Below are 23545 nucleotides of genomic sequence, written 5' to 3'. Positions count from 1 at the left end.
TTTTATATATGGTAGTCTGTATCTCTTAATTCCCTACCCCACATTTTTTGCCCCTCTCCCTTCCCTCCCCCTGTAATCACTAGTTTGTTCTCTATATCTGTGAACTGCTTCTGTGATTTTATATATATATATATATATATATATATATATATATATATTCTTTTTTTTTTCACTTTTTAGAGTCTACATATTAGTCATAATATAGAGTATTTATTTTTTCTGCATTGTCTTATCTACTTTTCAAACTGTTGTTACTTGCAAATAAATGACTTTGAGACTTGAATATGTATCCTTTTGGATAGTCTCATGGCTATATTAACTGTATTGTAAGTTGAGTAAAGAAGTCAAGACACTGTGTTACTGCAAAGAAGGAAATTTTAAAACTGAATTAGCTAAAAAAATTCAGTTTTAAAAATTTCCTTTGCAATATGTCTTGACTTCTTTACTCAACTTACAATACAGTTAATATAGCCATGAGACTATCCAAAAGGATACATATTCAAGTGGGAGGGGGGTTCATGTTTGGGAATGCATGTAAGAATTAAAGATTTTAAAATTTAAAAAAAAAAAAACTAAAAAAAAAAAATAAATAAAAGCATCAAAAAAAAAAAAAACTGAATTAGCTTACAAGGTAGGTCATGTTTTTTTTTTCTCCAAATGTACATATTATTAGTTATACTTACTACAATAGACTATGGGTTTTTCTATAACTATGAAGAGTTAAAAAATGAAAAGGGGTCTTTTTAGCACTCACGTGTTTAGTGTTTAGAGTTTTATGTGTTTTTAGGTGTGCTAAACTGGATAACATTTTCATGAAACTTTCATGCTCTGTTCTGATTTCATGCTTTAATACAGTAATAAGTTCATGGGTGGGTGTTTGCTTCACTACATGGCAGCATTGCTGGACCTAGAAATAAGCCATTCTTCTCATCAAGAATGCATGCCTTCCATGGTTTTTCTGCACCTATATTGGGTCAGATTAGGGGTACACATATTTAGAACCTAGTAGAGATGAACTATATAGTTAACTCGGGTTATGCTGACCCTAAATTTGACTTAAGATTTTTATAATTTGATTTATATTTTATATTTTGATTTATTTCTATAATCTCTCAAAATCCTCATCCACTAGTAATTTCAGTTGGCAGTATATAATTGACCTCAACTACAAAAAATGACTTTGTTACAGAAGTATTGCAATTTGAACTTTTGAGTTTTAAAAGTGTTCATTGGAAAAGATTTTTATACAGGACTGAAAGGATTGAGAAAAAAATAAACCATTCCTATTAAGTCTCTCCTCTTTTTATAGTTGCATGTTAAAAAATTGATACAAAGTCAGTTTTGGACAAAGTGATTAGAAAAATATTTTGGTTTGACCATGTCAATGTCAATTATACATGTTGTTCAGAAATTTCCAGAAAAGTCCCAAGGATGATAATCTCAGATTGACTTTATCTGCTGGAACTATAAGAGGGAGCCTCAAAACAGGGAATATTGGCTCCTTTCTCTTGACATTACTGACTACAGTCGCTTGACTATAACCATGGTAAAGGGTGCCCAATCCTGCCAGACCAGCACTGTCCAGGAAACTGTCTGTGGTTGTGGTCACATCCCGTATTTCAGGATGTAATACCACTACTCACATGTGATAATCAAGCATTTAAAATGTGTCTAGTGTGATTGAGGAACTGAACTTTAAATTCATTTTAATTAAAATTTATGTGCATTAATTTTTAACTTTGGTTAATGAAAAATTAATTTCAATACTGACATGTGACCTAGCAGCTACAATATAGGGCAACAAAACATGTTTTCCAATGTGTGAAAGCATCTTAATTACTTGAAGTCAAGTGAAGCATTTTTAAAGATGTGGCTTATGGGAGTCTACCTCAAAACTTCTGAAGTGTGATCTTTGGGGAAAGAGTCCAGGAATTTGCTAACAAGGACATAGAGGAGTTCAATCATCCAGGAATTTAGGACTTGCATCTGATGTCTACTTACAGGAAGATTTACCCTGACCTAGAATGGCAGTGGCATCATGCCTCTCTCCAAATCCTTACTTTATGCTCTCCAACCCTGTGCTTAAGTTTTGCTCCCTACCCCCCTTTCCCTCCTCATTCAACTCCTCTCTCTTCCTCACTGTCATCCCCTATCCCCCTCATCCTCCTCTCTCTAAATTCTGTTACTGAAATGGCTATGCTGGGAATAAAATGCAGTAGCAATTCATGTTCTGGGATTATTTTATTTCTATACTTTTTACTACCATAAACCTGAAATGAAATACTTGAGTACTAAGTGGTGTTACTTCTTGGGAATGGAATTAGGAATTAGGAGTGCTTTTTTTTTTTTTTTTTTTAAAAAAAAAAGCTTTTCCATGATTTGTAAATTTTATATGTTGAACATAGATTACAAAATTTTGTAATAAAAGCCCTATAAATGTAATGCTGCACTTAAAGTCCATTTTATTTTAACATGCAGTGTAGATTGGTTTTCTCATCGTCTCATGCAGGTATGCTGATCTTGTTGAGTAAGATGAGCACCAGATACATTGCAAATTTTTTTAAAATTACAAAGGAATAAGGGAATCACAGGTGGTTCCTCAAGTCACTGCAAAGGAACTTAAACTTCAGTGTAAGATAATTAACATAATTAACATAAGACTATGAAGAAGTGGTTTTATGGCATGGGGAAGACAGTGAGGATGGAGAAAACTTGGTAAAAATTAAACTCTAGTATTCATGAAGTCCACATTCCAAGAATGGGGTGACTCCTGGGAGCAAATGTCTTTTCCTGTGAGGTTTTTAGTCAATTTAAATACGTGATGCATTTCCATCTTCTTTATTCACATTTCTACTCAATATTTAACCAGTTACACCTAGACATAATTTCTAATTGCTCACTGTGTGTAATGTCGCTGTTTTCACTCAGTGTATGACTCATGGGGAGATTGAGAATCTTTCTCTGAATTTGAACACCTGGGTGGTTGTCCAGTGATGCTTAATACATACTCTGCCACTTGGTAGAGAAAGGAGAGGTGGGCTGCACTGGCTATTTTGAAATACTGCAATTGCTAAAACTATTACTTGTATTTTCTATAAAACTTGCAAACATAGAAATGACAGTATGTATGCTTGCTTACATAGCACAAATGTCATTAAGAAGGTTCAATCACATTTTTATGTATTTTTTTCAAAGTCACTGGTCAGGAGTTGTAATAGGGCTGATTGTGTTTAATCTTCAGAATATTTAACTGTCAAGGCCATTTAGGAAGTAGCAATCTAATACTGAGCAACTAGGCAGGGTTTTCTTAGTAGTTTATGATAACACTTGACATTTGCAGATTCCTAGGAAAAAAAGAGACTCCATTTTCATCCATTTCCTTCTGCAGATGTCAGAAAGTGTAAATAATTCAGATGGAGATTTAGGGGGTTAAATCTAAAGTATTACAGTCTGAAAGCAGAAAGAAAAAATGTAGACAGTTATGAGCATTAGAATCTGTAAATTTTGGTCCAGGAAGTACAGCTATCTGAAAGGAATGACACTGGCTGGACAGTCAGGTGACCAGAATCCAGATTTTTGTCCCCTGAACATGTGACTTGACCCTAGCAAACCTTCTGAGCCTCAGTTTATAAGATTAAGTGTCTAGTAATTAGACTGAACTCACACACTCAAATCAGTCCATGCTTTTACACAACTTGCAGTTACACCTTGAGTGATCGTATGTCAAGTATTTTTGATGTTTCTTCAGCTGACACACAGGATCCCTGAGGATTAAGGGTAGAATTCACATCTACAGCTTGACTCAGCATATTTGATCAAGGACACAGGGAAGCTCATGAATTTATCCTGGTATAGATGCAATCACCAAGTTGGAAAGAGTGATGATAAGAAATCTCTTCTCATGAAGATAACTCAGGAGTCAGGAAAAACTGTGATTCTTATTAGACTCCCTGCCATTGGGCTCTTGAGAGGACAGCCCTCAAACACCTTCCCCTTGGTTAGGTCTACTGAAAATAAGGGAAATCAATAATGTCTGACCTCACTTCGTTCTCAGCCATACATCTTCATCAGAATGCCACTAACTTCTTTTCACTGTAGAAGGTGGCTTTTCTGAAAGATAGCTTAATTTTGGAAAGATTATAATGTGATTCTTCTAAATTGAAACAGCACACTTTGTATATCAAGTAGTCTTTCTTTGAGCCTAATAGCATTTCTTCTTTTATTGTAAACAATGACAGATGAAAAAATTAATGAAATACATGCAGTTTAATAACTGAAGTGAAAACCCAAGAAACCAATACTCAGAGCTGGAAAATAGCAAGACTGTGTCCATACTCCAGAAGCCCCATCTCTCACTGTTAGAGCCCTTCTGTAATAAACACTCTTAATTTTCCTTAGCACTTGGCATTTTGTGTTTGCATTCCTGAAAATAGATTGCTCTAATTTTGTATGAATAGATTCAGTAACAAAACACTGCACTTTATTTGATACTGTGAAGCATTCAGTTAATAGAATAGTTTTAATCCATTCTATTGTTGAACATATATGTTTCGGCTTTGGGCTTTTCAGAGTAGTATATTCTGAGCATTGTTGTCCATGCCGTCAGCATACAGCATGTATGTAGTATGTGCGTCCTTGTACTTGTCTGCATCAGAATGTTAGGAAAGGAGTTATTGGATAAGGAGACACAGATAGATCTTGGGAGATGTAGCAAAAAAGTCCTTTGGGACTGAGATTCTCTATTTGGGAAGATATTATGTATTAATTCAGTTACTTTAGCAAGACTATTAAGGTTTTTCAAACTCTTTTTTTTTTTTTTTTGGTGTAAGTTTAGTATATTACGTACTTTCCTCAGAATATGTCCTTTCAATTCACTTTTAATTTTAAAATGCTCTAGTATAAGCCTGGCTTTTAACATCCTCTTATGTAGCATATTCAGTGATGCTCCTCATTTTCATCTGTGAAATTATTAATAGTTTTTGAGTCCTTTCTTTTTTTTTTCATTTTGAATGGTTTGTCACATTTAAAAAGCTCTGCAAAGGTTTCCTTCTAACTTTGTTAATCCTTCTATTATATATATATTTACAGCGTTTCAGGTGATTCCGTTTTCTATGTGTATGCATATGTGTGTGTGTGTGTGTGTATATATATATACACACACTTTTTTAGATTCTTTTCCCTTATACGTTATTACAAAATGTTGAGTATAGTTCCTTATGCTATAAAGTAGGTCCTTGTTGGTTGTTGCTGTTGTTCAGTTGCTCTGTCATGTCTGACTCTTTGCAAGCCCGTGGACTGCTGCAAACCAGGCTTCCCTATCCTTCACTATCTCCCTGAGTTAGCTCAAACTCATGCCCATTGAGTCAATGATGCCATCCAACCATCTTATGGTTGGAGGCTCTGTCGCCCTCTTCTCTTCTTGCCCCAGTTTTACACATATATATTCTTTTTTTTTAAAGGGCTCTGTTGGATGTTGGATGCTATCCAACCATGGTTGAATGCTCTGTTGCCTTCTTCTCTTCTTGCCCTCAGTCTTTCCCAGAGTCAGGGTCTTTTCCAATGAGTTATCTATTTTAAGTACAATAGTGTGTCTGCTAATTTCAAACTCCTAATTTAACCTTCCCTCCATTTCCCCTTTGGTTAGCATAAGTTTGTTCACTATATCTGTTTGGGTCTATATCTGTTTTAAATTTGTTTTCTGTCTTGTTATAATTCTTTTTGTTGTTGTTGTTGTGTTTTCTTCAAATTCTTTGTTTTAAAGGTTTTTTTTGGTGTTACTGTGCCTTTTCCTTTTAATATGTTGTCAGAGATGCCTGGCCTATTATTGACAACGTATATTAAATATGCACTTGAGGCTGTTAAGGCTTTGTAACATATCAGTGCTTTGCTAAGCTAACCTCCAATGCCCAGAATTCCTGTGTCCTTTTCATTAGAGTGGGTTCATGTGGTTCTCCTGTAAGATTCTGAGGGCAATCTCACTTACATGTGAAATCTAAACTCATAAAAACAGAGAAGATTGGTGGTTTCCAGTAGCTTGGGAAAAAATGTAAAGGTAGTTAAAAGGATTAATACAGACTTCTAGTTGCACAATAAATAAGTACTGGCAATGTAATGTATAGCAAGGTGACTACAGTTAACAGTTTAGTTCAGTTCAGTCACTTAGTTGTGTCCAACTCTTTGTGATCCCATGGACTGTAGCACGCCAGGCTTCCCTGTCTGTCACCAACTCCCAGAGCCTACTCAAACTCATGTCCATCGAGTCAGTGATGCCATCCAACCATCTCATCCTAAGTACAGTTAACAGTACTTTATTTTATATTTGGAAGTCGCTAACAGAGAACCTTAAAAGTTCTTATCACAAGAAAAATTGCAACCATATAAGGTGATGGACATGAACTGGATTTACTGTGGCAATCATTTTGCAGTATGAATATAAAGCAAATCATTGTGCTGCATTCCTAAAACTAATGCAAAGCTTTATGTCAATTATATCTCAATAAAGCTGGAGAAATAATCAAATTCTCAAAACAAAACCAAACAACACACATGTTTTGGAGGCAGAAGGGAGGCAACAGCTCATTTTGCATCTCGCCTTTGAAACAGTGGGCCAGCTCCCAGCCCTGGTGTGAGCACTGGCTGCCCATTGTGTCTCCCTCTGGCTCATTCCCTCAACTTCCTGACTCCTTCGTGGGTGCACGTCTTCAGGTGCACCATCAGGAGCGCTGGCTTCTCCAGGTCACTCTGGTGACTGAGGCCAGAGTGGAAGAACCACTGATGGGGCTTTCATGTCGTCTCCAGCCTTGTGAGCTACATCTGGTTTTACTTTCTTGCACCTCTCATCTATCTTTCCCTTCCAACGCTATCCCTGTGGACGTCAAGCTCTAACATCAGGTGTGAGAACAACATGCATCTAGAGAGAGCTTCACCAGCTTCCATATGTCTATACAGTCAAACTTTGTTTTCTCTTTTTGCTTAAATTCTGTTTCTTTTTTAAATTGAAGTACAGCTGATGAACAATGTTGTGCCAATATATAGTGTACAGCAAAGTGACTCCGTTTTACACATATATATTCTTTTTTAAAAAATATTATCTTCTACTATGGTTTACCCCAGGAGATTGGATATAAGTTCCCTGTGCTATGTGGTAGGACCTTGTTAGTAAGGTCAAACTTCATACTATATGGATTCTAGTGGTTCTGTCTTTCTCTCTGGTCTCTGATTTGTACAGAGAGACTATCCATTTTTCTTTGTTTTACTTTATCTGCCACCCATTGCTTTCTGGCTGATATTTTGTTATATGCTTAATTTTGATTATAACTCTGTCTTTGATTCATGAACTGTTCAGTTCAGTTTAGTTGTTCAGTCATGTCCAACTCTTTGCAACCCCATGAATCGCTAGGCCTCCCTGTCCATCACCAACTCCCGGAGTTTACTCAGACTCGCGTTCATTGAGTCAGTGATGCCATCCAGCCATCTCATCCTCTGTCATCCCCTTCTCCTCCTGCCCTCAATCCCTCCCAGCATCAAAGTCTTTTCCAATGAGTCAACGCTTCGCATGAGGTGGCCAAAGTACTGGAGTTTCAGCTTTAGCATCATTCCTTCCAAAGAAATCCCAGGGATGATCTTCAGAATGGACTGGTTGGATCTCCTTGCAGTCCAAGGGACTCTCAAGAGTCTTCTCCAACACCACAGTTCAAAAGCATCAATTCTTTGGTGCTCAGCCTTCTTCACAGTCCAACTCTAACATTCATACATGACTACTGGAAAAACCGTAGCCTTGACTAGATGGACCTTAGTTGGCAAAGTAATGTCTCTGTTTTTGAATGTACTATCTAGGTTGGTCATAACTTTTCTTCCAAGGAGTAAGTATCTTTTAATTTCATAACAGCAATCACCATCTGCAGTGATTTTGAAGCCCCCCAAAACAAAGTCTGACACTGTTTCCACTGTTTCCCCATCTATTTCCCATGGAGTGATGGGACCAGATGCCATGATCTTTGTTTTCTGAATGTTGAGCTTGAAGCCAACTTTTTTGCTGTCCACTTTCACTTTCATCAAGAGGCTTTTTAGTTCCTCTTCACATTCTGCCATAAGGGTGGTGTCATCTGCATATCTGAGGTTATTGATATTTCTCCTGGGAATCTTGATTCCAACTTGTGTTTCTTCCAGTCCAGCGTTTCTCATGATGTACTCTGCATAGAAGTTAAATAAGCAGGGTGACAATATACAGCCGTGACGTACTCCTTTTCCTATTTGGAACCAGTGTGTTGTTCCATGTCTAGTTCTAACTGCTGCTTCCTGACCTGAATACAGATTTCTCAAGAGACAGATCAGGTGGTCTGGCATTCCCATCTCTTTCAGAATTTTCCACAGTTGATTGTGATCCACACAGTCAAAGGCTTTGGCATAGTTAATAAAGCAGAAATCGATGTTTTTCTGGAACTCTCTTGCTTTTTCCATGATCCAGCAGATGTTGGCAATTTGACCTCTGGTTCCTCTGCCTTTTCTAAAACCAGCTTGAACATCAGGAGTTCATGGTTCACGTATTGCTGAAGCTTGGCTTGGAGAATTTTGAGCATTACTTTACTAGCGTGTGAGATGAGTGCAATTGTGTGGTAGTTTGAGCATTCTTTGGCATTGCCTTTCTTTGGAATTGGAATGAAAACTGACCTTTTCCAGTCCTGTGGCCACTGCTGAGTTTTCCAAATTTGCTGGCATATTGAGTGCAGCACTATCACAGCATCATCTTTCAGGATTTGAAATAGCTCTAAAGGAATTTCATCACCCTCACTAGCTTTGTTGGTAGTGATGCTTTCTAAGGCCCACTTGAACTGTTACACATATATTTTCTAACTTTCAAATATGGGCTACTTAGTGTTTTGTAGTTGATATCCTTTTTTTAAAAAATTACTTTGTCAAAAAATATACTCTGTATGATTTAAACTTTTAAAAGTTGTTTCTTAACTATGTCTACTACGTGGTGAATCTTTGTAAATGTTCCTATGTGCTTGAGAATAATATATTCTCTGCTGTAATTTATGATACAAATTTGTAATATATATAATTAGTAAAGTCAATTATTGAGGTTGTTGTATTAAATTTACCACTTTTTGTATCTTTATACAGTTACTTAGGATTTTGCTTTGTGTATCTTAATGCCATTTTATTAATACATTTTGTATCACTCCTCTATATTGTAGACATCTACCATTCCTCTTGATGAAAACTCCTCATGCCTTAAAATTCTAACTCCTATTCCACTGTGACTTGGCACTATTTTTCTGTGATCTCAGGATCCATGTTAGATCCTCCTAATATTGTGGCCATTCTGGGTGCCCTCTTTCAATGGTCTACATTTACTCAAGAAACTCACTTGTCTTAATCCTTGACTTGAGCCCTCCAGGATATCAAAAGCAAACGCCTCTCTCGGCATCTTTTGAGGGCACTTGTTCTAACACTGCTAATCATCTCTTGCCATCTCTCCTCACCCATATCCAAGTTTCCACTTTCCCTCAAACCCCTCGAGTCTTTATTCTCACTTAGCTTCTGTACATACGAAATCACTCTGAACACCACCTGATACTTGTGTCATATTCTCAGTCCCTTTCTTCCTTCATCTCAATTGCATAGATAAGTACAATGCTGATTAAATCCTCCTACTACTTGCCTGAGTGCACTCATTTAAAGATGGTTGCAAAAAAAATAACAGCTATGGTGACTGGTTGCCTTTTAAATCCATGACCATGAACCTCAAATGGGCTTTCCTTATTGCTCAGAAACCCTCTATTCCTCTGTATTCATTCTTTCTCTGGGCAAATTCTTCACTTTTTTCCTCTTCTCAACCCTATGTATTCTCCTCCATATTTACTCTCAGATGATAATCTTGTTCTATACTTCACTATGAAAATTAAAATACTGAAAATTAAATACCCCTAATCATTAGTCATTAGCAAGCAGACATCCCAGTCCTGTGTCCTTCGCTGTGTATTTGGTCTTCCCTCATCAAAACCCAGTCCTGGTTGAATCTAGCACTCCAAGAATTCTACAGTTGTGCCAGAGCAGATTAATCAACTGGACAGACACACATCCATGATCACTAGTCTCACCTAAATTTGTGATCACAAATCTGGGTGTCTGATGCTTTTCATGCTTTGGGCTAGTCACATCTCTGTGACTCTATCAGGCTCTGAGCTGCTGAGTTGACACCTCCTTCTTCCTCAATCTCAGAGAATAGCTCTGCTTTTTTTTTTTTTTTTAAATTGAAGTATAATTGACATACAACATGACATTAGTTTTGGCATTTTGTATACATTATGAAGGGCTTCCCTGGTAGTTCAGCTGGTAAAAAATCTACATGCAATGCAGGAGACCCTTGTTTGATTCCTGAGTTGAGACGATCCCCTGGAGAAGGGATAGGCTGCCCATTCCAGTATTCTTGGTTTTCCCTGGTGGCTCAGATGGTAAAGAATCTGCCTGAATGTGGGAGACCTGTGTTCAATCCCTGGGTTGGGATGATGCCCTGGAGGAAGGCATGGCAACTCACTCCAGTATCCTGGAATGGAGAATTCCCATGGACAGAGGAACCTGGAGGGCTATAGTTCATGAGGTCACAAAGAGTTGGACATGACTAAGTGACTAAGCGCAGCACAGCATACATTGTGAAACAATCACCACGGTAAGTCTAATTGCCTTCTGTCACTGTACAAAGTTATATAATTTTCTTGTGATATGAAGTTTTAAGACATAATAGTAGCTTTCAAATTTGCAACATATCATTGAAGGTAGTCATCATGCTGTATTTATATCACTATAACTTATTCTGTTTATAACTGGTAGTTTGCACCTCTTGATTCTTTTCATCCATTTTACCACTTAACCCACCTCCTCTCTGGTAACCACCAGCCTGTTCTCTGGACCTATGAGGTTTATTATTTAGATTCCACATATAAATGAAATTGTATGGAATTTGTCTCTGTCTGACTTACTTCATTTAGCATAATGTTTTCAAAGTCCATCCATGTTGCTGAAAATAGGAGCATTTCATTTTTTATGGATGGTTAATATTTCACTGTAGATGTATGTTTATATATATACATATAAACCTTCCTTGTCTATTCATCCGCTGATGGACACTTAGGTTGTTTCCATATCTTGGTTATTGTCAATCATGTTGCAGTGAGCACAGGGATGCACATATGTATTTTCTGAATAAGTGTTTTTGTGTTTTCTTCAGTTAAATATCCAGAAGTAGAATTGCTGAATCATATGGTAGTTCTATTTGTAACTTTTTCCAGGAACCTCCATACTGTTTTCACATTAGTGGCTGTACTAATTTACATTCCTACCAATAGCATATGAGTTGCTATTTCTCCACATCTCTACTAACGCCTGTTATTTCTTACCCTTTTGATAATAGCCATTCTTAGAGGTGTGAGGTAATATTTTGCTGTGGCTTTGATTTGCATTTTACTGATAATTAATGATGTTGAGCATCTTTTCATATACCCATTGACCATTTGGATGTCTTCTATTCTGAAAAATGTCTATTCAAACTTTCTGCCCATTTTTTAAAAATTTAATTGTTTTTCGTAATTGAGTTGTATGAATTGTTTATACAGTTGACCCTTGAACAACTCAAGTTGAGGTACCAATCCTCCGTGTAGTTGTAAATTGTCACATAACTTTAGAGTTGGCCCTTTATGTCCATGATGCCCCATCTGCAGATTCAACCAACTGTATATTGTGTAGTCCTGTAGTAAGTATTGATTGAAAAAAAAAATGTAAAAGTAGACCTGTGAAGTTCAAACCCACATTGTTCAAGGGCCAACAATATATTTTTGGATATTAGCCCTTTATAGGACATATGACTTGCAAATATCATCTCCTATTCAGTAGATTACCTTTTAATTTTGCTCTCTGTTTCATTTACTGTGGAGAGGTCTTTAGTTTGATATAGTCACTTTTATTTTTACTTTTGCTGCCATTGGCTTTGTAGTCAACTCCAAAAAATTGCTAGATTCATGTCAAGGAGCTTTCCAATTAGGTGTTCTTATAGGCGTTTAAAGGTCTCTGATCTTATATTCAAGTCTTTAAACCATTTGAGTAAACTTTTGTGTATGGTGTAAGATAGTGTTCCAGTTTCGTTCTTTTTCATGTGATTGTTCAGTTTTCTGAGACCATTTATTGAAGAGACTGTTCTTTACCTATTGTATATTCTTGCCTCCTTTGCCATAGATTAATTGACTATATATGCATGGGTTTATTTCTGGGCCATCTATTCTGTTCCAGTGGTCTGTGTGTCTGTTGTTATGCTAGTACCATACTATTTTGATAACTATACTTTTAGTATAGTGTAAAATCAAGGTACATGATGCCTCCAGTTCTGTTCTTATTTCTCAGAATTGTTTTGGCTATACAGGATCCTTTGTGGTTCCATACAATTTTTAGAAATATTTGAACTGTAAAAAAAATGCCATTTTATTATGAATGGATGTTGAATTTTGTTCAATACTTTTCTGTATCTGTTGAGATCTTTGTGTGACTTCTTTTGTATTCTTCATTTTGTTAATTCCAGGTATCGTGTTGATTATTTTGAATGTTGAACCATCATTGCATTCCTGGAATAAATCCCACTTGATTGTGGTGTATGATCCTTTTAATATATTGTTGAATTCAATTTGCTCATATTTTTTTCAAAGATGAATATTTTTAAGATGGACCTTATAAATCATTAGACACCTTAACAACAAATGAACAAGATACATAAAGCAAAAATCAGAAGAAATAGAAGGGAAAAGAAAAAATAAACAATTATATGGAGACATTAACATTTCTCTGATAATATTATATCAGGTGAAGAAAAAATAAGAATAGGAGCATCTTGAATGATGTCATTACTAATATGGGGTGGGAGGTGGGAGGGGGGTTCATGTCTGGGAACTCATGTACACCCGTGGTGGATTCATGTCAATGTATGGCAAAACCAATACAGTATTGTAAAGTAAAATAAAGTAAAAATAAAAATTTAACAAAAAAATTTAAATAAAGTAAATTTATATTTAAATTATATTAATCATACCTACCCTGCATTTGGGTTTTAAAATATATATTTTAAAATATATTTAAAATTTTGTATCTCATATGTTGTTTTTAAATATCCACAGGACATTTAGAAAAACTGGCAAAAAGATGCACATTACTAAATTTCAAAAAGTAGAATTCTTTTTTGGTATGTGTGTGTTTCATTTATACATATACACATATGTTATTTTTGAAATTATTTTCCATTATGAGTGATTGAGTGAGTGAAATTTGCTCAGTCAAGTCTGACTCTTTCTGACCCCATGGACTATCTAGTCCATGGAATTCTCCAGGCCAGAATACTGGAGTGGGTAGCCTTTCCCTTCTCCAGGGGATCTTCCCAACCCAGGGATCAAATCCAGGTCTCCTGAATTGCAAGCAGATTCTTTGCCAGCTGAGCCACCAGGGAAGCATTTTGCATTATACATTATTACAGGATATTGACTACAGTTCCCTGTGCTATACAGTAAATCTTCATTGCTTGTTATATATCTATTTTTTATATTAGAAGTCTAGTATTCTGTTCATATTAAGTCAAACAAGTGGAATCAAAATGTCATAAAATTTTTAGTCAGGCAAAAATTTCATGCTTTCTAATATATATATATTATACATATTGTTTATGTATATATATACAAAAGCTTTTCTACTACTCTCGATAAAGACTTGAGAAAGAACACCAAAAAAAACAAAAAAAGAGATGGAGAAATTGGAAAACAAGCCAAATGAAATAGGGACACTGAATATGAAATAGAAAAAGTGAAACAAACTAGATAAAAGTAAAAGATCTTCATATAAACCAGTTATTTTAAAACATGACTGCTCATTAAAAACATACCTGGAGCTCTGGCCAAAAAAGAAAAGCAATGCCTGGACATTTTTATTTTTCAAAAAATTCCAAGATAATTCTGAGATGCATTTGGGTTTTAAAAATTGATTACAGGTTTTTCTATTAAATGGTAGTTTTGGTGAAATAGAATTCTATAATTTTTCTGTTGACCAATCATGATACAGTGATATAAGTAGCAGCAGCAGCAGTTGCATAATCACAGTAGTAAAAGATATTTATTAGCTTTCACAATCAATAACCAGGCCAAAAAATAAAAAAGATAACTACAATTGCAAGCCATAAAGGGAACATGCTTAAACTAACAATATAAAATAATTACATACAATGTTGGGGGGGGGAGTCAAGCAGAGTGATGTGGTAAGTGGAGGTGCATACATGCACATTTTCATCTGCTCAGCCAGTCCATGTCTTTTGGTTGGTGCATTTAATCCATTTACACTTCAGGTAATTATTGATATGTATGACCCTATTGCTGTCTGTGATCCACATAGTCAAAAGCTTTGGCATAGTCAATAAAACAGAAATAGATGTTTTTCTGGAACTCTCTTGCTTTTTCCATGATCCAGCAGATGTTGGCAATTTGGTCTCTGGTTCCTCTGCCTTTTCTAAAACCACCTTGAATATCTGGAAGTTCACGGTTCATATACTGCTGAAGCCTGGTTAGGAGAATTTTGAGCATTACTTTACTAGCACGTGAGATGAGTGTAATTGTGCAGCAGTTTGAGCGTTCTTTGGCATTGCCTTTCTTTGGGATTGGGATGAAAACTGACTTTTTCCAGTCCTGTGGCCACTGCTGAGTTTTCCAAATTTGCTGGCATATTGAGTACAGCACTTTCACAGCATCATCTTTCAGGATTTGAAATAGCTCTACTGGAATGCCATCACCTCCACTAGCTTTGTTCATAGTGATGCTTTCTAAGGCCCACTTGACTTCACATTCCAGGATGTCTGGCTTTAGGTGAGTGGTCACACCGTCATGATTATCTGGGTCGTGAAGATCTTTTTTGTATTTTTCTTCCGTGTATTCTTGCCATTTCTTCTTAATAGCTTCTACTTCTGTTAGGTCCATACTATTTCTGTCCTTTATCGAGCCCATCTTTGCATGAAATGTTCCCTTGGTATCTCTAATTTTCTTGAAGAGATCTCTAGTCTGTCCCATTCTGTTGTTTTCCTCTATTTCTTTGCATTGATTGCTGAGGAGGGCTTTCTTATCTCTTCTTGCTATTCTTTGGAACTCTGCATTCAGATGCTTATATCTCCTTTCTCCTTTGCATTTTGCTTTTCTCCTTTTCACAGCTATTTGTAAGGCCTCCTTAGACAGACATTTTGCTTTTTTGAGATTTCTAAAATTCTGAAAGAGATGGGAATACCAGACCACCTGACCTGCCTCTTGAGAAATCTTTATGCAAGTCAGGAAGCAAAAGTTAGAACAGGACATGGAACAACAGACTGGTTCCAAATAGGAAAAGGAGCACATCAAGGCTGTATATTGTCACCCTGCTTATTTAACTTATATGCAGAGTACTTCATGATAAATGCTGGGCTGGAAGAAGCACATGCTGGCATCAAGATTGCCGGGAGAAATATCAATAGCCTCAGATATGCAGATGACACCACTCTTATGGCAGAAAGTGAAGAGGAACTAAAGATCCTCTTGATGAGAGTGAACGAGGAGAGTGAAAAAGTTGGTTTAAAGCTCAATATTCAGAAAATGGAGATCATGGCATCTGGTCCCATCACTTCATGGCAAATAGATGGGGAAACAGTGGAAACAGTGTCAGACTTTACTTTTTTGGGCTCCAAAATCACCACAGATGGTGACTACAGCCATGAAGTTAAAAGACGCTTACTCCTTGGAAGAAAAGTTTTGACCAACCTAGACAGCATATTGAAAAGCAGAGACATTACTCTGCCAACAGAGGTCTGTCTAGTCAAGGCTATGGTTTTTCCTGTGGTCATGTATGGATGTGAGAGTTGAACTGTGAAGAAGGCTGAGAGCCAAAGAATTGATGCTTTTTAACTATGGTGATGGAGAAGACTCTTGAGAGTCCCTTGGACTGCAAGGAGATCCAACCAGTCCATTCTAAAGAAGATCAGCCTTGGGATTTCTTTGGAAGGAATGATGCTAAAGCTGAAACTCTAATACTTTGGCCACCTCATGCAAAGAGTTGACTCATTGGAAAAGACTCTGATGCTGGGAGGCATTGAGGGCAGGAAGAGAAGGGGGCGATAGAAGATGAGATTGCTGGATGGCATCACCAACTCAATGGATGTGAGTCTGAGTGAACTCCGGGAATTGGTGATGGATAGGGAGGCCTGGCGTGCTGCGATTCATGGGATTGCAAAGAGTCGGACACGACTGAGCGACTGAACTGAACTGAACTGAACTGAACTGAACTGAACTGAACTGATTGCTGTCTGTCTTAATTGTTTTGGGTTTATTTTCTGTAGGTCTTTACCTTGTCTTACTTTTCTTGGCTAGAAAAGTTACTTTAGCATTTGTTTTAAAGCTGGTTTGATGGTGCTGAATTCTCTTAACTTTTGCTTTCTAGAAATCTTTTGATTTCTCCATCAAATCTGTAGGAGAGTCTTGCTGGGTAGAGTATTCTTGGTTGTAGGTTCTTCCCTTTCATCACTTTAAATATGTCATGCCATTCCCTTCTGGCTTGTAGAATTACTGTTGAGAAATAGCTGATGGCCTGATGGGAGTTTCCTTTTATGTTATTTGTCATTTCCCCCTTGTTGCTTTTAATATTTTATCTCTGTCTTTAATGTGTGTCAGTTTGATTACTATGTGTCTTGTGTGTTCCTCCTTGGGTTTATCCTGCCTGGGAGTCTCTATGCTTCTTGAACTTGGTAGACTATTTCCTTCCTCATGTTACAGAAGTTTTCAGCTATTATCTCTTCAAATATTTCCTGAGGTCCTTTCTCTCTCTCTTCTCCTTCTAGGACCCATATAATGTAAATGTTGGTGCATTAATGTTGTCCTAGAGGTCTCTTAGACTGTCTTCATTCCTTTTCATTCCTTTTTCTATATTCTGTTCTGTCTCAGTGATTTCCACCATTCTGTCCTCCAGGCCATTTATCCACTCCTCTGCCTAAAATATTCTAGTATTGATTCCTTTTACTGTATTATTCATCTCTGTTTGTTTGTTCTTTAGTTCTTTTAGGTATTTGGTAAACATTTCTTGCATCTTCTCAATCTTTGCCTCCATTCTTTTTCCAACATCCTGAATCATCTTCCCTATTATTATTCTGAATTCCTTTTCTGGAAGGTTAGCTATCTCTACTTCATTTAGTTGTTTTTCTGGGTTTTATATTGTCCCTCCATCTGGAATGTAACTTTCTGCTTCTCCATGCTGATTAACTTTCAGTAATGTGGTTTTGTTTTCCTCAATGTGAGACTGTGGTTCTTCTTGCTTCTTCTGTCCACCCTCTGATGGAGGAGTCTAAAAGGCTTGTGTAAACTTCCTGATGGGAGGGACCTGATGGGTGGGAAAAACTGGGTCTTGCTATGGTGGGCAGGACCTTGCTCAGTAAAGCTTTAATCCAGTTATCTGCTAATTGGTAGGGTTGCACACCCACCCTGGTAGTGTTTTTGTCCTCAGGTGACCCAGCCCTTTGGTCTACAGGCTCTATGATTGAGTTATTGGCAACCTCCAAGAGTGTTTGCACCAAAGCGGACCTTCCCAGACAGCTGCTGCCACCCCCACTCCTGTCCCTGTGGTCACCCCCTGCTGACCCATGAATCCGCAGGAGACCAGTCAGTCACTAGCAAGTAGTTTTGGTTCAGTTTCCTGTGGAGTCACTGCTCCTTTCCTCTGAATCTTGGTGCAACCAAGGTTTAGTTTGTGTCTTCCAAGCCTGGAGTCTCTGTTTCCCCCATTCCTGTGGAAGTCTTGTAATCAAATCCTACTGGGCTTCAAGGTCAGATTCCATGGGGATAATCAGTCCCTTTGTTATGTCCTGAAGCTGGGAAGCCTGATGTGGAGTTCTGAACATTCACAACAGTGGGAGAACTTCTTTGGTACTATTGTTCTCTACTTTTGGTCATCCACCTGGCAGGTAAGGGATTTTATTTTATTGTGATTATGCCCCTCATTCATATGCCCAGAATGTCTCACTGTGGCTTCTTATCTTTGGACATGGGACATCTTTTTCTGGGAGGTTCTAGCATCCTTCTGTTGATTACTTTTCAGCAGCTAGTTGTGATTTTAGAGCTCTCACAGGAGGAGATGAGGGCACATGCTTCTACTCTGCCATCTTGAACTGGAAGCAATAGATCTGCTTTTTATTTCATGAGGCAAAGAATGGGATGACTACTTCATCATCACTAGTCTGAAGGTCTATCTGTACCTCCCTTTTCACACAAGGCCAAATCCTTTATTTTGTGCAAGGTCTCCATCTCCTCTTATCTCTTAGGCGAGACCTCACTGTCGTAGTCATCCTTGTTCTCATGAAATGTCAGCATTTTCCAGTCTCGAATTGTCACACAAGCATCAACCATAGTGGCCTTTCCCTTCAACTACTACTTATTTCTTTTCTATGTTTAGCAGACTGTTGAAAGAGAGGTATGAATTCTTTCACCCCTCCTTGCCTTCTCTCCCATAAAGGTTACTCCTGTCAAGGTTTTTATTCTTATCATCCCACTGATACTTAATAATAAAAAAAAACAGTGTCCTCCATGTTTCCATATCTGACAGGTCACTCTTCAATCCTTCCTTATATAAAATTGTATGCATCATCCTTTCAAAAGCTTTCTTGTTGATTGAGCCACTGGCTGGTTTCCTCTCTTGCTGTGTAAGTGGTCCTAGTCTTCCTCCTTCCTAAACTAAGGATAAATATTGGGTTGCCCAAAAAGTTGACTTGAATTTTTCATGCAGTTGTATGGAAAACCTGAACAACTTTTTGGCCAACCCAATACAGACTAAAGGGAAAAAAAAAGACAAATTTTTTCAGTGAAAAAATACAATAGACTCTCTACCTCACATTTTGTTTGCATATTTGTTGCTTAAAAATTAAGCATTGCTGCTATAAATTAAGAAATGTAGGTACGTTTTTTGGCTAAAGAAGTCTCCTGCCAGTTTTAAGGCTCAGGAATATTTCAAATACCTAAGAATCATCTCTTTGCATCTAAGCAAGGAAGATAGGGCCCTGGCTTCTGGTTTATGGGGGAGAGTAAAAGCCTAATTTCAGTGGAGACTTTGCTCCAAGTAACAAAGTTCCCTCCTGTAACAAAGATGTGAGAAGTTTATTTTTCCTTTGGATAAAGCCAGTTAGCTAATGCCAACAGCCACCCAATTATCATGGGAATCTAGAAGGATCTCTGTGTGACACATGGTGCCTTCAGTCCTCTCCCACATTGCAGGCAGATTTGTTACTGTCTGAGCCACTAGAGAAGCCTATTTGAACACTAGTTATTGATTATCTTACATGTATATAGTAGGCTGTATCTACCTGATTCTATAAAAATAAGATTTCTTTCTGGCTTTGCAATCTTAGCTGATCACCTGTGCTGCACACCTCACTCTAATTCAATAGTATTAACAGTGGTAATTTCATAACAATGGTAATTTAACAGGAAGAATGTCGTTTTATCTTCTACTGTTGTGGTGAGGTCTTCTGAGTTGGCAGGAGGTTTTAGTTATATTTCCCCAACACTCATAACTGCATTCCCTGCCTATAAATATTGGGGTCTCAATGCGTCTTTGTTGGATTTTTTTCTATCTTACTCTCTTCTTAAATAATCTTTATTTCATTGGCTTTAAAGGCTATCTATTTAATGTATTGGGTTTTCAGACCTCAGCAATCTCTTTGCCTATACACACACACCCACATGTGCACACACACACACACACACACACACAAACCATGAATACAAGTCTAAATCTCTAATTTGATGGCTCCACATGTAACTCTGTTGTAGCTACACGTGCCAGGAAACAAACTCACTCAGAAGGACAATGCAGATAGTGGAGTGCAGTTTATTACACCGGCGAGCCCAAGGCAGAGTCTCCTCTTAGCCAAGGACCCTGAACAGCATTTGTGAAAATCATTTATACCCCATGTGTGCGTGTCTGAACCCACCACTCCAAATTCCTCGAGACTTACATAAACCAAGGAAAATACAATCCCAATAACCCCATCATTCACGTGCTATGTGCTCAAACAGTCAAACAATTAGCCAATAATCAATGAACCCAAGGTTACACTCCGATAGATACAGAAAAATGTATGGCCTGTCTGGAGGAAGGGGTGATTAGTGTATATTTTCTCTTAGGCGATGAGTAACCTAGATACGATCTTTAAGGTTCCCCTGTCTGGAGGGGTCTTATCCTTCTGTTGTTGTTTTTATAGGCACTAAACACAGAGTTCAGAGTCCATTGGAAAGGTGGCCAAGCATGATCAGCATGAACAGGCTTAGGATGGAATCCAGACCCTATGAATTCCTTCTTCAGTCCCCCTCTTAATGCTCTTAACTCATATTATGAGCGTCATTCATAGGGATATATTTCACCCTGGCTCTCCGACTGCCAATTTGGGAGAATGACAGCAACCTTCAGGTTACAAAGTTCATAATACATTGTAAATTTCAAGGTCCACAAAGCAGAACTATCAAGGCAACTATAATAGTGGTAAATATAGTTTTCCACCAATTGCCCTTCACCCAAGATAGGACCGAAGTCCAGAAAGGAATTTTCATTTGACATTGCTTTTACCTGGTTTTTCATGCCATCTAAAGCAGTTGATACATTGGCAGATAAGTCAGGAATGTATACACAACATTCAACCTTAATTATAGCACAGGTCCCTCCTTGAGCAGCTGTATGTCCAAAACCATTCTATTATGAATTACCACTTTTCTCATTTGGATTTGCTCTTCATTTAAGGCTTGGGTGGCTTTTGTTCTATCTAGGAGGGCCTGTTTTGTGAAATTAGTTAAGGCCTGTACTTTAATCATGATCTCTGTTGTCCCTATAGAGGGTACAAATAAGGCACCAATATACCCATATCCACTGGAGAAGGAAATGGCAACCCACTCCAGTGTTCTTGCCTGGAGAATCCCAGGGATGGGGGAGCCTGGTGGGCTGTCATTTCTGGGGTCGCACAGAGTCAGACACGACTGAAGCGACTCAGCAGCATACTCATATCATTGAAACATGGATCTTGTCCACCTAGCATGTAAATAAGGTAGATTTACTGGGGTTTGTTGTAGGTTAGGCTTTTGTTACACTGGCATTTATATCAAATGTAACCCCATGACCCGAGTCTATTGGCTATAGGTCTTACACCAAGAGAGCAAGGAGAGGTTATGATTGACAAGAGAGAGGAAAGTCTCTTTTTGTCATCAAGAAAAGAGCAGAGTGGTTTAAAATCTCCTTGGCAGAATGGAGACACCCACCAAAGAAGTCCATCCATCACTGACAGAGGCATAGCCCTACATACCTAGCAGGTGGAAGTGTTGTGGAAGTCTGTGTAGGAATGTGCCCATGAGATGAAAACATTGTCCTGAGTTGAAACGGAAGTTAAATTCAAAATCACGCTGATAAGGCCAAGCAGCAGGGGTTGATTGTGCGGCTTCATCCTGAAGTGGCTCGTCCAGGATCTTCTTTTCCTTCTTCTTAAGGATGGTGTTAGTCTCTCGAGGGTCAGCGGGGTCCCTCTGTGCGGTCCACTCAGCATTTTTTGGGTCTGTGTGGTATGTTCTCTTTGCCCTCATATGATGGATCCAAGGGACAATACTTGCAACTTTGCCTGCAGTAGGGGTAGTTAGAATAACATAAGAGCCCTTTCACCAAGGGACTAGCAGACCATGTTTCCAATCTTTGACCCATACTTGGTCACCAAGCATAAACTCATGAATCTGCTCCCCAAGGAGGAATGGCACCCTTTCTTGTACAAACTTAGTTACCCGATTTATTACTTACCCAATTCCATCTGCTGTGAAATCCTATTCCCCCTTACCTGAGGGAAATTTGTTGACTCCTGTTTTATTATGGGAGGGGGCCTCCCATTCACAATTTCGTATGGAGAATAGCCTTGGGACTGTGGGGTCATCCTGAGTCTGAGCAGAGCCGTCAGAAGCAAGTCCACCCAGGAGCAGTCAGTCTCTATGATCCACTTGGAGAGTCTCTTTAATGTCCGGTTGGTTCACTCCACCGTCTCAGAACTCTGGGCCTATATGCAGTGTGCAGTTTCCATTCGATGTTTAAAGTTTTGCTTACTTGTTGTACTAAATCAGCTGCAAAAGCCAGGTCATTGTCTGAACCAATGCTGGTAGGAAGTCCAAATCTGGGAATTACTTCCCTAAGCAGGCACCGGGTTACTTCTGATGCTGTTTCAGTCCAGGCACGAAAAGCTTCTACCCATCCTGAGAACGTACATACCATGATCGGCAGGTAACGGTAGTGTCGGTGAGGTTTCATTTAGTGAAGTCCACTCCCAGGTGTTCAAAGGGCAGCATGCCTTTCAGCTAAATACCTGGAGGTTTTTGTCTGAATACCCGAGAGGCAGCATTAACCTGTGAGCAGGCAGCATGGCCTAGGTGGGTAGCGTGGTATGTTTGGCTTACCAGATTGTCTGCCAGCTCCTCCGGTACCAATAATTTGCCACTTGGCAATTCCCACCATCCCTTTTCAGTTTTGATGGCCCCTTCCACTTTGGCTAACCTGACAGCTGTTGTCCTTGTTTTATCAGGCTAGTGCCATCAGTATATAGGACCCAACTAGGGTCTGGACCCTTGTGTCCTTTAAAACAAACCCCAGATACCTTACCTCCTCCTTGCAGATCTGTGCCTTCTTCTTTAATACCCTGCTTCCGTCAGCAGCTGGAGCAGTGCTTTTGTCCCTTTCCAGCATTTTTCCTTGGTCTCCGCAGCCAGCAGCAGGTCATTCCCATATTGTAGGAGCCAATATCCATACTCTTCCGGATGGAATGAGTTCAGGTCAGAAGCCAAGGCTTCCCCAAAGATGGCTGGGGGTTTCTTAAACCCTGTGGGGGACTCCGGATGAGCTGTTGCTTGGTGCCCCCGACTGGATCTTCCCATTCAAAGGCAAAGATGGGCTGTGACGCTGCGGTGAGGCATACATAGAAGAAGGCATCCTTGAGATCTAGGCGAGTATAAACTTTAGTCCTCGGTGGGAGGAGACTAAGTAAAGTATAAGGATTTGGAAAATGGGGTGTAAAGTCACAGTAGCCTGGTTGACTAGCCTGAGATCCTGTATAGGCCTATATTCCTGTCCTCCTTCCCTTTTGACTGGGAGAGTCTGCGTATTCCAAGCCAACTGGCACTCTACCAGAATCCCTGCTTGTTTCAGTCTATTGATGTGGGGCAGTATGCCGGCCCAGGCCTCTATTGGTAATGGGTACTAGAGTTTTCTAACAGGGGTGGTGCCAGGTTTGAGTTCTGTTATCACTGGGGCTTGATGTTTAGCCAGCCTGGGGGGAGGGGGCGTTGTCTTCCGCCCATACCTCAGGGAATAATTGAGTTAGCTCGCTCTCATGCTCTTCTGGCCCACCTGGTTCTTCCTTCGGAGGCTCATGCAACCTCCACTCATTTTGGGGTGGTATTGAGAGAGAGAGCAAATAAGTCATAGTGTCCATCTGGAAGGTGGG

The 23545-nt window shown here is 38.7% G+C and overlaps 1 pseudogene; it reads right to left on the bottom strand.

Moving 5' to 3' along the window:
• Positions 1–19913: 19913 nt before the first annotated feature.
• Positions 19914–22788, bottom strand: LOC105611777 (syncytin-A-like; annotated as a pseudogene).
• Positions 22789–23545: the final 757 nt, after the last annotated feature.

This window comes from Ovis aries, chromosome 2, assembly GCF_016772045.2.
Source record: "Ovis aries strain OAR_USU_Benz2616 breed Rambouillet chromosome 2, ARS-UI_Ramb_v3.0, whole genome shotgun sequence".
Lineage (NCBI taxonomy): Eukaryota > Metazoa > Chordata > Mammalia > Artiodactyla > Bovidae > Ovis > Ovis aries.
The sequence above is the reverse complement of the archived record's forward strand: the minus strand, read 5'-3'. Positions and strand labels throughout refer to the sequence as shown.